At 29.4% G+C, this 12,322-nt stretch overlaps 1 protein-coding gene across 3 annotated transcripts in view; it reads left to right on the top strand.

Moving 5' to 3' along the window:
• LOC129744484 (Ig-like and fibronectin type-III domain-containing protein 1) overlaps nt 1-12,322 on the top strand; it is a 707,683-nt gene that overhangs the window by 396,579 nt on the left and 298,782 nt on the right. The window lies entirely within an intron of this gene.

Here is a 12,322-nt window from a genome sequence, read left to right as displayed (position 1 = left end):
AATGTTACCATACAAATTTAAAAGCTCAAATTTACTCCTGTAAACGTTACTTAAAAATTCTGCATAAAATCATGGGTGAGTTTTGAGCCATAACGATGCTTGACCCTAAATGACCCTAAATAGACACAATCTATTACGTCAGTTCATTTCATGGCCGTAAGAATAATCATCATTAAAAAAATAGATTTGAAATGGTGTTCATAATCGAAGTTCAAGTTTCTTCTGCATTTAATCCAAAATTTTATGCACGTTTTTGGAAACTAATAGGCATTTTTATAATTGGGAAAATAATTTTCCGAATATGATAAAAAAAAAATTAAAATCATCCTGAGTTTTTGTTTCATATTTAGATTCGAAGTTCTTTAAATCAATCCTTAGGTAGGATTCAAACATAAAAAACCTTCAAAATTGCGATCCAGAGCTGAAAACTCAAAATCAGATTCATGTTTCAATTCAGATTCGCAAGTCGTATGAACAAATTATTGAAACAGTTAATCAGATTGAATTCCAAAACAACAGATTTTAAAATTATAGATTCACGATTGTGAGCTCTCAAACACATTCCAATTTTTGACGGTTGAAAAATGATAGAATCACGATGACTATTTCGTTGAGGAATTCAAATTGCAAGAGATCGCAGTTTTAAAATTATGATTGTTAGTTTTATTGAAAAAATTAGAAAAATTCAATCAAAATCAGGTCGTATACACAATTTAGACGAAATTAAAAAAAAAAGTATGATTGAAGCTCATTTCGCAAGTTTGTTTGATAAAAAAATATTATTTAGGAAAAAAATTATCTACTGGATTTAAATTATGCACTGGTTTTTAATGATAAATATATGCTGTTATGTTATGCTGTTATGTTATGCTGCTATGTCTGAACTTAGGATTTTCTTTCGATAAAGAAAATATTTTGAAATACACAAAAAATCGTAAAAGAAAACTCCCGTTTCCCGAAAATTATATGCTGTTATAGAAACATGTCGGGCTGAATGTGGATACTTGATCCCTTTTTTTTTATTTTCATCATATCTTTTTGAAAAAAATTTGCAGATCGTCGTCTTTTGCATTTCTGATAGCGTTTAATTTCTAATTTATTTGCTGCAAAAGTTAGATGGATACATAAACTGGTAAATGAACTACAAGGGTTTTCGTGAGACTTAAGAAATTGAGATACTTTGAAAGTTAAAGGAGACTTCATTTATTGAAGGAGATTTGATCTTGTAATCAGGGTGCCATACACTTTGGCAAAAATCATGCAATATCTAAAGATAAAAGTTCCATTGACTTTTTTGGCCATATTAGTTTTTATTTCACAGTTTATAAGTGTCAGACAAAAAGAATTCTAAAAGATTGTCTACTACCCTAAAGTCATAGCATACTTTAAGGCGCATTTTTCTAATTTTTACAAAAAAAGGACTTTTTTTAGTCCTTATTATCTGGAAATTTTTGCATACATATAAGTCATTGTATGAATATTAATAATTTCGTGCATAGCAATGATCAACATGCCTTCTGAAGAAAAATATATTTTTTTGGACTCGAGGGATCAAGTGAACCCAGAACATAGTAATTCTCAAAAAAATGGAGAGTTTAATATTGCTTTGAAAACATGGCATTCAGAATTTCATATTATACTCCTACGATTGACATATTGGAATAAATATTTCTATTATCTTGGGGGGGAAAATCTTTTGGGAAAAATTTTAAAGTGATAAAAAAAGATCTTCGAATCACATTTTGTTGGATTTTTCAAACAAAGTGTTATATCTCAAAAAATAAAATATTTGTTTTTTTTAGAAAACAGGTGTGTTGTTTGGCATATTTTTCTTGAACATTTGATCTATGCAAAACATTTCAGTTTCGAGATAAATAAAATATCAAGGAAGAAAGTCAAGTACAGTAGTTTTTCGATTTTATCACGGTCGAAAAAAATTTTACCGTGAATATGGCGAAACCGTGAATTTGGCGAAACTATAAAATAAAGTGGAGAATAGTATTTTTATTGTCTTTAATCAATAATTTATAATATTTTCAGTGGTGGAAACGTTTTGTATTAAAAAATTTGGATCATAGGATGTAATTCTTAAAGATTACTAAACACAAAGGATCGATTTCAGCCCAAATCATTCATCTTTTTAACAATTTTAAATTTAAAAAAAAATAGAAACATGTTAAATATCAATTTGATAGTCTACATCTAATTAAAGTGAATTATTAAGTTTTTATGGAAATTTAACAGTCGTTATCTCTTATGTCGATTTTGAAAAAGAGTTCAAGAATAATGCATCAAAAGAATTTATTCTGCAACCACCTGCACACCTTTGATTAACTATAAAGTTTACCTTTTCGAAAAATATTTAGAAATTTGCTTAACTTAGACTTTTAAAGTGTGATTCTCGAAAACGTTTTATCTTTGTTTTTCATATGTAGACACATATCTTTTTTTCATTAATGCTTAAATTCATCCACATCTTTATATGATTCTCATAACCAAAAAAAATTACTTTTTAAGAGCGGATAACCATGCACAAATAACAACACTAGCATTAGCGTGACGTTAAAATACTTATGTCGATTATTACAGGTGTTTTTAAAATCCGAATGACGATTTTTACACTATACAGCTAAAATAAGCATTTTCATAATATTGAATACCTATGTATAATAGACTAGTTCACTTTTCGGCTTTTTTTGCTGATCACAACGCCACTTACAGCGTTTGATCTTCATTCATTTTCAAGAACTCTGGCCGAATTTGAGCTCATTTGAGTAAGTTTCCAGCGTGCGCTAGAAGTTTTATTGAAAAAAGTCCATTTTCTGGAAAATTTTCGTAGATGTGTTCTAGCAAGCTGTTGTTAATATAAAATGATAATTTTATAGTGCTCGGTGATTGGTATGACAAGCATTCGTGTGGACCTGTTTTAGATAATTGACTTAATCAAACCGAAAAAAATTGAAAATTCATAAACTACCAACTTTTACATTGTATATACTGTAACATAAATCATGAAAAATATCATGAACAAAGACGCTTTACGCTTTTGAAAGAGAATTAAGGTCCAGGAAATGTTTTCTGAATGATTTCTAAAAAAGCGTGATAAAATCGAAACAACAACCGTGGTAAAAACGAGCGTGAATTTGGCGAGTATTGATAAAATCGAACAGTGATAAAATCGAGAAACTACTGTATCAGGAATCAAGTATCCCCAGGGATCAAGTATCCTAACTCTCCCCTTATCTTCCAGTAAAAACTTATAGGAAATTTCATTTTTCATTGGTTTATTGATAACTGTTGCAATTTTTTCTCAAGAGCCAAATTTCAAATTGAAAACGGACAAAGAAACCGCAAAATTTCAATCTTAACATTTTTAATTCGAACAGTTGATTTTATTTGCTTGGATGGTTAAATCTTATCATTTGCTCAAGAGAGTTTTGATATATTAAGCTTATTTGATTTGAGCATAGAATAAATTTTATAATAAAGTGAAAGTTTCCTTTAAAACTTATCCTATGTCCAAATCAAACAAACTAAATTCGTAAGTTCATTTGAGAAAATTCATAAGTAAAGGAGTATGAATTCTTAAATGAATTCTTTGCCATAAATGTTATTTTAAAATGCCAATTATAAACAAATTTTTTGGAGAAAAAATATAGAAAACGTCATTAAATTATAATCAATTTTTTTCTGAGCTTCTTTATATCAGCTAGGCTTACAACCAAATTTTAATGATTCTCATTTTGCAACTACACATTTCAAAAACCAAACTTTTGAAAAGTGTTTGGTAATAATTGCTTTGAATTCAAAACAAATTTTAAAATTCTGAAATTTTATAATTTTTCTGAATTTTTTTTCACAGAATCGAAAATAAAATATAAATCGTATTACTGTCATCAATTCTTGTTAAGCTTCTTCGATTTCAAAATATAAATTTAATTCTTAAATATTATTATCAAAATCTGATTATGAGTTATGATGTTTTTGGATTTTCATTTTCGTTTTTTCCATTTTTTTTTGTATAATAATTAAATACAATTAAAAAAATAAAGAAAGGAATAACTTCTGATCGAAATTATTATTTTATAAAATGTCTTAATTGATTTAAATAACCAAAGATTCATTTCATAATGGATTGTCTCCATTTAATTTGAAGCTGAGTTTCTGTTGAGAACTTCTGTGAAAAATTAAAAACGAAGGCACATTTTTTGTGCTTATGGTTTAAAAAAAGATTTTAAAATATTGTGTCTCGAACTTGACATTTTTGACAAATTTAGCCCCAAACACATCCAGTTTTAGCCCTTAAAGTTTTTAAATCAATCGGGTTAGGTTGAAATGTTTCGTTGATAACTAATTTCCGTGAAAAAAAGTGAAAGTCTTGTTTCAGAGATACAACGCTTTGAAAAAAAAAACAATTTAATAATTTTGAAAAATTATATAGATATCATTAAAACAATTTTGTTCAGTTAATCAAATTGTTAAATAAATTTGTTCAGTTACTCATTTAATAGGTACTGAAGATTTTATTCTTCTTAACTACTATGTTCGAAATGATTTCACAGTTCTCGTAACGGGGAAAAATAACAAAATGAATATTTCTATAACTTTACCCAGCAGTAAAATTTTCTCAAGGTTTCTGGAGAGTTGATAAGTATGAAGTCTTTGTAATATTTTAAAATTCCACTTAAAAAGTTTACACATTTTTTAGATGATTTTTAACCATTTTTTTAAAGATATAATGAAAACAAATGCTGATAAAAAAAAACTTTTTACAATTTTGAATTGGAAAATTAGTCAAAATCAGTTCTCACATATCTTGCATCTCAGAAAAAGGTAAATGAATTTGCCTTGATTCAATTGGGAATGTGTATTGTGAGTTCTAGAGATGAGTTTAAATGTATATCACTAAAGCACAAATTCTTTCATATTAGAACAGCATTTATAAAAACTAACTATCCCGTCTTGGCTCTGAAAACTCTAAATGAACGGAATAGTTAAAAACACACACATAAACCACTGTGTCTCTGGGAGAAAACTTTATTTTTCGAAAATAAACATCGCTAATTTTTGCACCATTCGAAAACTGGGACTTTCCCCTTTCATTTGAGGCCAAATTTGAAATAATCCACCGGGAGGTCTAGAACATTTTATTTTTTTGAAGATTTTCTAACCTTTTGAATGGTTTTTTTTTTTTCAAAGACAAAATCATACTAATCACTGTGAAAATGATCGTCTCACCTTTAGCGCAAATCCAACATCATATGTCAATAACATGAGTTAATAGGAAATTTCCCTGGCTACAATTTAGTAAAAGATATCAAAGTGATACAAATTGAGAGAAAAGAGTCGGAATGTCATAAATAGAGCGATTATTATTTCATTTGTAAAATGTAATAAAACTTATCACCACTGATTGTACTAAACCAGAAAAAGTATTCTAAGAGATAAGTTATTGATTGTAGAGTGTATAAATGTTCAAAACGGTTTATTTACATTAAAAAATCAATCTTTTACATAAAATTGATCAGGATTATCTGAAGTTCTGAACATTTGTAGGGTTTTATTCTGGAAAAAATATCTCCCGCCTTTTTTGAAAATTTAGTTTCACTTTTGTAAAACCTTAGACACGGGTATCACAAGCATGATACAGTGGTCATATATAAAATTTAAAAAAAATCCACCTACTGTTGATTGCATAAATAACTGTTTTTGGAGGCACTCGTGTATGTAAAAATTTGGTCGAATTTAAGTTTTAAAACATAAATTCAAGATTGTTCATTGTTCTTAAAAGTACACGAATTGAATCTTATGTCTTTCATTAATTTTTTTTTTTAAAGGAACAAGAAGATTACAAAATCTCAACATAAAATATGTTTTCAACAATTTTAAGAGGTTGATTTGATGTAATACTATTATCTGAAAATATTCTCTCAATTCACTTCAAGTTGTCAGATCTGAAGTCATCAGATTTTTTGCGAATTTTTTATTCCTTTTTTCAGAAAATTTGGCATTTGTTCAAATAGATGATTTTTTAAATTTCCTAGATGAAATAAAAAAAAACCATGGGTTTTTATTTGATAGTATGAAACACTTCAAACATTTGTCTGTGGATTTCTGCATTTTCGGCTTTCCCCTAGAATGTTTTTTCTTCTATTTTTTTTTTTTTTTTGTTCATTTGAGACACTTTACCATCTCTGCGGCATTCGTGTCTTATATTATTCGTGTCTTTTATGAGAACAAAATATAATATCGTGTCATGAGTAGTATTTGAAGCGTAGCTTGAAATGCATACAATAATTTTTCTACATATATATGCCCAGGCACTTATTCAAAATGTAACATTGCTCAAAGTATGAAATGAGTAACAAATTTTTCAAGCCAAGCAGGTGCAATCTTTTTTTTTATTTGGCCGGAACAAATTTGAAATCTATCTTTTGTCATTCGGAGTTGAAATTTAAAGCTAAAAAACGTGTTTTTACATTGCAATTGTTTACTAAATAGCCTATCCTTACTCGTTTCTAACTGCCATATTCAAAAATTTGATGAACAAATATTTAAAAACACACCAAACTCCATTTTGAATAGCTTCCGGTAATTCCATCTCCCTTCCCTTTCAATACATTGCAAAAAAAAAAATGAACCAAAGCTGGCTTGAAAAAAACTTGTAAATAATCTACATTGCACAAAATCAAACAAACGAGAAAATTAAGATCATAATATCTTAACGACAGGTAATATTACTCCCATCTTCTACAATTTAACTTTCGCACTTTCAACTGTTTGAATTTTCGAAGAATTTATCATATTTTTGTTAAAAACATCTTAAATTTTATTTATTCCCCACTTCAGGATTTTTGGAAAAATCACAGTGACAAAAAAAAAGATTTGATTTTCCGGAAAACCCCAAAAATACTCATAACTTCAGATTATCCTGATCAATTTTATGTAAAAGATTGATTTTTTTAATGTAAATAAACCGTTTTAAACATTTATGCACTCTGCAATAAATACCTAAGCTTGTTGAATACTTTTTCTGGTCTAAGTACAATGGTGGTGAGAAGTTTCATTAGATTTTTCAAATAAAATAATAATCACTCTGTGACATTCCAACTCATTTCTCTCAATTTGTATCATTTTGATGTCTTCTTCAAAATTGTAGCCAGGAAAATTTCCAATTAAATCATGTTACTGTCATATGATGTTGGATTTACGCTAAAGATAAGACGAGCATTTTCACAGTGATTAGGGTAAATGAGCCCTATTTTGGCATGGTCCATTTCTTGGCATGCCAACATGTCTTTTCATGTTTTTCTGGTCCAAATTTAGCTTAAAAAATTTTGAATATATTTTCATTGCAAAGAGAATAATTTGTTTCAAATCTGTGCATACCGAATTTTTTGATTGATTGTACTTTAATAAAGAAGTTATTTTTTTTCGATCTGCATCCGAGGCAATTATGTTGCAAATCACCATATGGAAATCAGATGAACTCACCTTTCTAGTGCAACTGTTGAATTCCCATGCGATTTCAAACGCGAACATTCATTTTAAAAATTTGCAATAAATACTCATGCCTACAGTTAAACACGGCAAAAAATTTAAAAATACTAGAAAGACAAAAGAATGAATATTTATTTAGGTATTGAATACAAATTTAAAACTAATTTTGTTCCTTTTCTTCACACAAAAAAAAAGCATAGTAAAATTACTAAATCCGTGGTTTAAACGAACAACAGGCGACCATATTTTTGAGTCAAATATGTTTTGTTGTTTATAATACCTTACGCATAGCTATTTTACCATGTGCTCAATTTGACTGCGCATAGTAAATTCGACTGCGTTTTAGTAAAATTGTCAATGAAATGATGCATTGTTTTACTTCGTCCCTAGTAAAATTAATATGTTTCATGATGAAACTAGTATGTGTTATGATAAAGATTAGGAGGTGCGAGGAGCTTGATTTAAATAGTAAAATTACTATGTATGTTTGTTTGTTTATTTTCATGCATGCATTATGACATTATTTGAAACATGAAAATTCACACTTCCGACACACGTCGGTCAATGTTAGTGTGTTCTCCCGATGCTCTGGAAAGATTTTCAAAGTTATGTAACTATAAAGCAGCTCGAAATTAGTTTCTTTACAAACGGGTTTGATGATTAATGATCCTGAATTAGTGTAAACAACAAGAATGTTTACCATAGTAAAATTATCATACGCACTTATGTTTTTGAGTCAAATATGTTTTGTTCTCAAAAGTACGATGTGCGTAGTATTTTGTTGATATGAATTGGTGCCACAATGTCAAAATTACTATGCGGACGGTAGTTGTGATAGAAATTATGATGAAATTATCATGACCATAGTATTTTCGACAACAAACATTGAGAGTTATCGAAAATTACCAGGTACATAGTAATTTTAATATTGTTTCATGCGCACTTTCACAAAATCGATGTTAAACTTTTCGTGGTTGAAAATACTATAGCGCTGAAATGGTAAAATTATCATGACAGCGTCTTTGGGATGACCACTCAATTTTTTTCCGTGTTGGCATGCAACTTCAATCGAAATGCACCACCAGTGTTGGAAGCTGGAAAAAATACACGTTCATTAAAGAGGTATTTTTGGGCTGATGTTTTCCCTAAAAACTCGTTTAAAACTACACACAAATGTTTTCATACTAATTGGGTTGTATGATAAGACTGTTTCTACCAACTTAAGCTTCGATATAAGTTGGAGAACATAAAAGATTCGACTAACTAAAAGTCATATCCAAGCATTGAAAATGCAAAAATCGCTATTTGGGAACTATGAATCGAAGGTACATTGGTGTGCGTGCGAACAGCATTTGCATTGCAGTCTGCCGAGCAAATGCCACGTGGTCTCCTACAGAACACAGTGGTTCGAAATAATAAAAAAAATAAGTGAAATTATGCAACTCACACGACTTAAGATGTTTTTCTTATCTAAAAACTGTTAGATCAATGGCAATTTATGACTTTAGTATATAAAAAAATAATTCATTGAGTTTTGGAATCGTTTTCTATTGCTTGGGAACCATATAAATACTTAGATTTAATTTTTTGGATTTTTGTTCTGATTTTTTTCTTGGAAACTTAAGTTGGAAGTTCAGGAAAATATCGTTTTCTTTCCAATTATTCCTTATAACATTAGATATGTGTCGAATTAAAAAAAAATGTTTTAGCAAGGTTTACATTCTAACGTCTATTTGGCGTGTCAAACCACTGCGCAACGCCCCGGGCATTCGAGATGGCTCTTGCTAGAAGCTCATAATCTCAGCTAACAAATTCAAAAGGGCAAAATTTTTAAAGTACCATTCAAGGAATTTTTCAATTTCTTACTTTATGAAGCCAAACTCCACAATATGAAGATAGTTGTTTCGTAGTGAAAATAACCCTATGTGTTGCAATCGCAAGTCTCTTAGAGTATTTTACTATCAACTTATGGTCTATAAAAACTCAAATGGAAAAATTTAAACAATGATTTATGAATGACAATACAGCATGATGCACAGAACGATACAAATTTCGTAAATGAATCTGTCGTTAGGCTTAGCATTCCTGAATTTGTCCAGTTAGCATTCAAGTCAGGAAATTCAAAAAAAAACTGAGAAATCCAAATCCAAGCAATTTTTCCAATATTTGGAAAAATCTAATCGATGAGAATAGTTCAAAATAAGTTCAATTCAACGTAACAATACCACTTTCACAACAACCACGTTCAAGTCATTTTTTTTTTGTAATAATAAGTTTATTTGAGACGGCTCAAACCTTTCAGTATTCTCAATATTCTGGCAGCTGGACCACACCAACTTTTTCTAAAACTCTACGTTGAAAACCTGGGCTAGTCTTGATAAGCCCATGCCATCTGAAATACTTTTCCTAGATTAATTGGCTTTATTCAGATTTTATCAGTCCTTCATAAGTAACTTACTATATACATATTGGAGAAATTTTTGAGGTGTTCAGTTTAAAAAGTTCGCTTACATAATATGTTAGTTTAGATTTCATCAAAGGGATTTAATGTTCATAAAAAAGAGAAAGTTCAAACCACTCGCGGATATAATTCGTTTCTGAATCGGCTCCCCTGATGAATGTTTGGTTGTCATTCATAAACCAATGACTCTTGTTCATATACAAATATTCTGAAACAACTTGAGGTGTTTATAATCATCACTTTGTTTATTTGAGTAAAAAGTTTAAAGTTTCAAAAATTTAAAAAAAAATTGTGGAAATTCTGGACTTCCGACTTTTTGAAATGAAAGCTTATTTTGTGCTTCCCTTCTAACCAAATTTCATCAATGTTTTCGAAAGTCTTTTTGTTGTATGAGTGAAGCCCGGTGTTCCATCGTCGCATTGAACTTTACGCTCAGCTGATGTCATTCTGTCAGTGGCCTCATATTTAGAATAGCCAACGATTCTGTTAACTGTCAATTGATCATTGTTGGTAAAGATCTATTGCACATTGCTGGTGGCCAACAATCGGATGATCGAAACGGCAAACAATTGGTACCTCGGCCAAGTAATTGGAGCACCGCAGTGATTACTTTGCATGCATTTTGCTCACATTAATGAAAGTACTATAGAGAAAACATATTTTTGTTGGATTCTAAGCATGTTAGCAAGTAAATTCTTTAAAGGATGTTCTATGGTGCACTCACCAGGAAGGTTGGAATGTTGAAAAAAAGGGTACACCATGCCTTAGGTGCCAAGGTCGGGTACATTTACCCTATTACAAAAATAAGTTTTGTTCAGTTAATCAATTAATAGGTACTGAAGATGTTAATCAGCTTAACAACTATGTTGAAAACTGCAAATCATTTTGACTCTAGCTGAAAATTGTACAAGATTTATTTTTTGTTCGAAATGATTTAACAAATCCCGTAACGGGGAGAAATATCTAAATGAATATTTCTATGACTTTTACCTGGCAGTAAAATTTTCTCAAGGTTTCAGAAGAGTTGATTATTAAGTGAGGGCTTCGATTTTTTGAATCTTTGTAATATTTTAAAATTCCACTTAAAAGTGCTCAAATTTTTTAGATGCATATTTACCAATTTTTTAAAGGTATAACGAAAACATAAGTTGTTGAAAAAAAAACTTATAACAATTTTGAATAAAAATCTTTATCAAAATCAGTTTTTACATATTTTGCATCTCAGGAAAAGGTATATGAATTTGACTTGTTTCATTTGGGAATGTGCATTCTGAGTTTTCTGAACATGAGTTTAAATGTATATCATCGGCGCACTAATTCTTTCATATTAAAACAGGATTTATAAAAACTAACTATCTCGTCTTGGCTCTGAAAACTCTAAATGTACGGAATAGTTGAAAATACGCCCATGAATTGTGAATTTTTCAATGTAATTCATTTTGAATTTCATAACATTCATTTTTTTTATTAATGGTAAATTTCAATTTCATATACATAAGTAGGTAAGATAAGTTTTTTATTTAGAAATCAAAAAATTTTTGTACAAATTTAATTTTGATTCTGAACTTGTGATTTTTTTAAGATTAAGAAAATATTTTGAAATACACAAAAAATCAGAACCTCCTGTTCCGCAAAAATCTGTTTTGAAATGGATAGCAAAACAACATAAGCATTTGCTGCATATGACTTTCGAAACTTGATAAGCCATAACCTCGAAACTTCTTTTGGATTTGACCTCATCAGAGTTGCCAGGTAGTTATGACAAAAATGAATATTTGATCGCTTTTTATTTCTCGATTTTTTCAACACAATTTTCAACTACCAGCATTTCCTAAACATTCGATTGCAACTTTCCAGATTTTCAAGAGTCATGTACGCGCCTTGCGTATGCAAAATCTTCATTTCAGTAGATACAGAAAATGTAAAATTTTACGAATCTACTACTTGAGCTGAGATATGAATGGGATTTTTTAAAACATTGTTAAATTTACTTTAACTTGTGTTTTTCATAATGATTTTAAGTTAGATTTTATTTTAAATCAGTGTGAATATTGAAAAATTATTTGACAAGGCTCCGCTAGGTAGCATTCATAATAAAAACATTGAAAAATCAATCGGCTTCTTAAAGGGGCAAAATCGGCTACATTGTCTTAGGGAAATTGCGTTTTGGGTACGTCCTTTTGATAAAAATAATCGTTTCATTCTTGTTTAGAGGTTAGGACTGAAGCCTTTCGGTAAGGTAGTGTTCGTAAAGAACTGTCAATATATCCTAATTGTGAATTATATTATAAAAAATATGTTAATGTTTTTAATCGTATTTGGTCATTACCGTTTTTTCCTAATAATCTTTTTTTTTTTTGT

The sequence above is a fragment of the Uranotaenia lowii genome, chromosome 2 (genome assembly GCF_029784155.1).
Source record: "Uranotaenia lowii strain MFRU-FL chromosome 2, ASM2978415v1, whole genome shotgun sequence".
Lineage (NCBI taxonomy): Eukaryota > Metazoa > Arthropoda > Insecta > Diptera > Culicidae > Uranotaenia > Uranotaenia lowii.
Note: the sequence above shows the minus strand (reverse complement) of the source record. Positions and strands in the feature narration are given on the sequence as shown.